Source organism: Nyctereutes procyonoides, unplaced genomic scaffold (assembly GCF_905146905.1).
Source record: "Nyctereutes procyonoides isolate TBG_1078 unplaced genomic scaffold, NYPRO_anot_genome, whole genome shotgun sequence".
Classification (NCBI taxonomy): domain Eukaryota; kingdom Metazoa; phylum Chordata; class Mammalia; order Carnivora; family Canidae; genus Nyctereutes; species Nyctereutes procyonoides.
This window is the reverse complement of record NW_026575135.1, coordinates 27,574,666-27,581,020: the sequence shown is the minus strand read 5'-3', so window position 1 is coordinate 27,581,020 and position 6,355 is coordinate 27,574,666.

The following is a 6,355-nucleotide window of genomic DNA, read 5'->3' as shown; positions in this document are numbered from 1 at the left end:
GCCTGAATGTCATTTTCAGTTCAGTTATTCCCATTTATTTATTTATCTCTTACTTTTTGTAAAGGCAAAACTTAAAACATGTTTTAAGTACCTGGGAGCTTGATCTTTCTATGGTTATCTTGATAACAGAACATGAGCTCTATAGCAAAAACATCTTATTCTCATAAAGTTTTTCTATACCACATAATATACACATCAAAACTAAGCTGGAGGGGCACCTGGATGGCTCGGTCTGTTAAGCATCTGCTTTTGGCTCAGGTCAGATCCTAGGGTCCTGGGTTCAAGCCCCATAGTGGACTCCCTGCTGAATGGGGAGCCAATATCTTCCTCGGCTCTTCACCCTGCTCATGCATGCTCTCTCTCTTTCTCAAATAAATAAAAACAGTATTTAAAAAATAAAATAAAATAAATTAGGCTGGAACCAGTTTGGATAACTCTTCCCTTCCTAAAACAGTTCTGAATAATAAAAAAGTAAGTGAGGGTAGTGGGGGAGAGTTCCTCCTAAAATGGAAATATATGTTTTGTATTTGTTATGAGTTAAAAATTTTTGGTCAATGCCGAGATATACTCCACAAAAATCTTATGCTCAGCTGAAGAGCAAAAATTAGGATTCCTTTACATATATATCTGTGTCTATACATAGGCATACATATATGCATATATGTTATAGAGAAACAAGATTGGTATATTTTGTTTTTTAACTGATACCATTGATGTGTATGTTTTAAAAGACAAATCTGTCAACTCTGAACTAAAATAATGCAGAGCACTTAAATTTGTCTGGCACTAGAGGTCACTAAAACAAGATTACAGATGGAATGACTGCACTTCTGCTAAATCTACAAAGATCAAGCGTAGTTAATCTGCAACCAATCAAGAGGCAGTAATAAAGAATCAAAGGGAACTCTATTTTTAGGAATAGCTAAATTATAACACAAAGCATTGCAAAATTAAAACATAAAATAGGGAATGAATTAACAGAACTGTAGGTTTTCAAATAAAATAAATAAAAAGGAAAATTAATGTTTTCCTCTATACATAACAGCCATATACAGTCATTCCAAATGAAGCCATCGGACCTTACCCTTTGTTATTTATGTGTTTTGCATTTCAAGATCATGTAGGAGCAAAGTGTTAAATAAGAACATTATTCATGAGCTCTTTTTTAGCACACCTGGCAATAAACACGTTAAGTAAGTAAAAGAAGAGAGAGAAGAGGAGAAGGGTAAAGGAAGGGAGAGAAGAGAAGAGTGGTGGGGAGAGTGACTAGTGAGGTGTGTGCAGATACTTCTGCTGCTGATGCCATCAAAGTGAGCACAGGTGAGGAGACAGAGTGATGAGCTGTGCCTTGCAAAGATCAGCTTTGTTTGGCAGCCACTGCCTACTGACCCAATTTTAGATTCTCTGTTTCTTAGCATAGGAGACTTCTTGTGTCTTGGGTTGGTTAAATCCATCTGTTTTCTAAAGGCTTTCTCTTGTGGCTCCCTAGCACCATCACTTGATTTGGGGAAAGCAGGTCCCTTTAAATGAGAGTTATTTCCGTTTGGAATATCACTGCTATGAGTACCAGATTTCTCAGCTCCAACGATGGTGGAAACATCTACATTTAGTTTCTGGATGATTATAACATGATTTTAGGATAGGTTCCTAAAAGGCACATTAGCCTCTTTAAGTACCAGCCAAGAGATAGATCCTTAATCACTTATATTCTAGGTGCCATGGGAAAGGACACAAACGTCTTTTGGCTCAAATACCCTGAGTATTAGATAACTGGACTATGTGGTCTCAAATACTGTAAGTCTAATGTTTAGTGAGTTAATGAGTCCTGCTTGAGAAAAGAATTGCATGACTGAGTTCTGCTAAGAGCTATTAAAGAAATAATTCTTGTGGAATTTTCATGACTGATAACAACTGACATATCTCAATTCATTCTCCATGCAAAGATATTGACTGTTCTCAAATTTGACATTTTTAATATTTCATATATTTGGGAAAGAATTTTTTTGAAAACATAACTGGTTATGCCATTAGAGCCTTATTAGTGATATCTTTAAAGAGCAAAATGAAAAAGACTCAAACATCACAGATCTCCTATTTTTCTTCAAAATCCAGAAGAATACTTGAAATGCTCAAGGATGGGGATCAGCAATCACCATGTCACCAGGTACCTGCCTCTCAGTGAGCACTCAGAGTGCAGATGTTTGATGGAGCCATCAAATAAAGAGTCAGCATGTTTATTAAAAACTTAAAGATGAGTATGCTTAGGGGATTCTGAAAAAGTCAGTTTATGACGTCTTCATTAGAAGTCAAAATCTAACCCACGAATGAGCTCCTGTCTTTATGGGGAAGAAGTGAGAAATGTTGGGAAAATATTATGTTGGGAAAATAGTTAAGTGACTACCATATGGGGAGAGAGGAGAGAATGGAATGCAAAAGAGGTTATCATGATATCTTTTTTCTTCTTTCTGCCTCTTACACTCTATGTGGTAGTCTATAAATCCAACTAACAAAATGTTATTTTAAAGAGATTTTGAATTAAAACAATTGACACTAAACATTAACATCTAGAAACTGTCACTTGACAGCCCTATAGAATAATTGAAAAAACAAACAACTAAATAATAGGTAAACATTCCAAAAGGCTGAAAGGATGGTTATTCAAATTCAATATTCAGAGGTTACTAAATTAACTAGCAGCTAATCCTTCCATAGAATATTTACATCTTCTCAAAGAGAAAAATATATAAATAGATATTTTAAGCAGGTGAGTCTGTGGAAACTTTCCTTTCATGCATTCTCCCTTCCTCTAGTCACTCCACAAGAATTGTTGTGGTCTCACTGTGTGCCAGGCACCATATTAGGCTCAGAAAATGCGATGAGATAAACAAACACTGCCCTGCTTTCACAGAGGTTACTGTAAACAAGAAAAGACTGTCCATCAAGTAAATAAGCAATAATAATTAAATGAGATTCATGCCAGGACAGAGGTGTCCTGTCCCTTTTTGGTCCACTTTTCATATAGAAGTCCATAAATATATGTTGGATTACACAAGTAAGCAATTGGGACTGAATGAAAACATTCATCATTGGAGAAGAAAGGGAGGCACAGTTTAAATACTTTTTTCTAATGATGATCTCTTTATTAGGCCAAGGATCATGTCCCTTGGTGAAGATTATGAAGAGTACATAGGCAGGGCCCTATCACTAGTCTCCATTCACAGGAAAACTAAAATCTCTACTCCATTTTGTGAGCTGTTGAAAGATGGAGTGAGACCTCACATGAAGACAAAAGAGAGATGAGATGAGATCAAGTATGGGAAAAAGCAAATGTTACTCAGCCCAAGTTATATAGAAGTGAGCTAGTTTTGCCCATAAATACTCCAAAAATATATATTTTGATCTCATTATTTCAAAAGGATGAAGTCAGAGGCAAAAGGTGCCCTACTTTGGGAAAAGAGGTATGAAGGCACATGTATAGTATGATCTCCCATGAAGATTCTATTGTTGTTGTTATAGGACAGAGAATAGAGAGGGAAAATCTCATGAAATGCCGTAGAGATTTGTTGGAAATATGTGATCTATCAGGAGCTGAGCTGCTTTCAGTAAGTGTTGTCTATAACTGTGCTTGCTCTGATAAGCTGACAAAACGAGTGACTTCCACTTTTAGGACAGTTCATAAATGTAAGGTATTGAATCCATTTTTATTTTATTTTAAAATCCTGATTTATCTCTTTCTGACAGCACATCCCACAGTTCCTTTTGGCTTCTTGCTACATTAGAGAGCAATCATGAATGTCAAGTTTTGATGGGCACCATGAGGACCCTTCTCTATTGTCCACAGTCCATGTGGGTCTTCCTGATATGATTGATTGTGGCAGAGAGGCATTCTTCATATAAAGATTAATTGCTTCAGCAATTATTCATTACTGAATGGTTGTCTGTGATTCCACATTTTTGACTCTTACTTAAGCAAGCAGTTCCAATGTTAGATTAATTTATTTTCTCCTCTCTCTCTTTAACTATTGTATATTCATTTTATTTTTATCTTTAACATTTAAATAAAATGCTTCCTTTTGCCAATCTAGGTAAGACTTGAGCAAGGCTTTCAAAAGTCATAAGGAACAGGATGGACTAAAGAATCGATGTGAATTTTCTCTCCCCAATAACTAAGAAAAAAAAATATGTATGGCAAGGCTAGGAATCCATGTGGTCAAGGCAAAAAGGGAAACATTGTATGGTTTGTTGTCACCTCTCTTTTTAATGCGGACGCATATAACTACTATAAATGAGTCAACACTGTAAGGTTATTTTCCAAATTTAATTCTCTCAAAGTCCACTGAGTTGGACTAGATCCTGATGAAATGCAAGAAGTTAAGAGAAACTAAGAGAACTGCATACAAACTATTTTCAGCACATTTAAAAATGCCAGAGCATGAGCACAGGGACAATCTTACTTTTGAAAGTAAAAAGCAAGCTTTTACTTAAGATTGCTCTTGATGAAATACCCTAGGACCAATCTTAAAATTTTTCAACTTGTTTTACAAAAACAAAACAAAGCAAAGTATCTCCATGTTCTCTGGATAATTTTTCTTTTTTACTTTTTTTCTTTTTTTGGGGGGGTGGAGAGAGAGTGCATGTGCACCAACAGGGGAAGGGACGGAGGGAGGAGAGAGAATCTTAAGCAGGTTTTATGCCCAGCACAGGTTCAATATGGGGCTCAATCTCAGGACCCCAAGATCATGGGCTGAGCCAAAATCAATAATCTGATGTTTAACCAACTGAGCCACCCAGGCACCAAGATAAATAACTTTTTAGTAGCTAGAAAAGGAATTTTTAATTTACTATTTTCATAAGGAAGCACCTGGAGCTAGAAGAAGCATCTATGGAGAATACAGAATGGAGAGTGGTCACATTTAAAGGGATTGTATAAAGATTGGATTCAGAAGTTATTAAATATTTTGCATCTGAACAATCCATAGCTGTGCACGGAAGAGAAAAAAAAGTTTATTTCAGTTAAGATCACACAGAAGAAAAGACAAAACAGGAACCATAAAACCCAGATCTATTCTCAAACCACTAAATACTTGACTACACTATCTTTAAAATATGCTTGTACTTTAAAACTTGCAAATGGTTGCCAATGCATCTGTTGTATAATGTTATGTAGTGTACAAAACTAAATAAATTAGTTTTACCAGGACGTAGGCAGAGGAATCTCTAGCTATATTTCATCAGTTTAGGAAAAAAAATATGTATAATTTTTAAGTGTGAAAATGAGTCCAAAGCATGGCATTATTAACTATCATATATTCCCATGATAGATACGTATTTTTATTTGGGGGAACTTTTCACATAATTTAGATAGTTGGTTCATCCCCAATTCCCACTCTCACCTGGTCTTGTACAGCAGGACAACAATTGATCTTTGCTCATTGCTGTTCTATCTTGACACAGTTCAAAATGCAGAACATCTGAGGCTACTGATGAGTGATGAGTCCACATATTGCAAAACCATGCATTTTCCCCTGAGTACTTTCATCATATTTAAAATAAGAATCACTTCATCTGAAAGGATGGCTTACCAAGCATTTAACTTGCAGAGATGAAATGAACGTATAAAACAGGTAACCCTCCATTGTGCCACCACATTCAGAGTTAAACACCTGGGAAAGTCACTTGTGTGAGACTTAGGGCGCATTTCCCAACTACCAATGCAGACCACAGATTCTCCTGATTGCTTTCCTTAAATTTCATAGGAAGATGTTTCTAATGTGCACATTGTTTTCACCCTCCAAAAGATGCCTCCAGCACTGCAAATCCAGCTAGCACTTGGATGCAAATAGCACTTTAACCTAAAACGGATTCACAGCATGGAAACATTGTACGATTTTACCTTTAACTCTCTTTCTCTCTGATGCACTAGTTACATAGAAAATTAAGGCAAAACATGTTTTCGTTACCCTTTTTCTTCTCTGTCTTTTAACACAGCTAATCTCATACTTGTAACTTCTACCGATTCTTTTGTTCTATACACATAGCTTGATTCAGATGGAACATCAGGGCAAAGTGACTTAAATGATGTGTAGTTTTTTTTATGAAAAAATAAACTTGGATTTTTAAAAAAAGACACATTTGTTCAGTGCCATGATCAGACTATTACATTCAGCAATCAACAGCAGGGTGCAAAAAAAAAAAAAAGAAAAAAAAAAAAAAAAGAAAAAACAACATTAAAACCCTTTGTTGCAATGCTTTACACTTTCCACAGAAAGAAACTAAAATAACCTGTTATACAGTTAGTCACAAATACAGTCCTCCAGTTTTTGCCCATACACATGAGTATTGTCTAAAACATGTC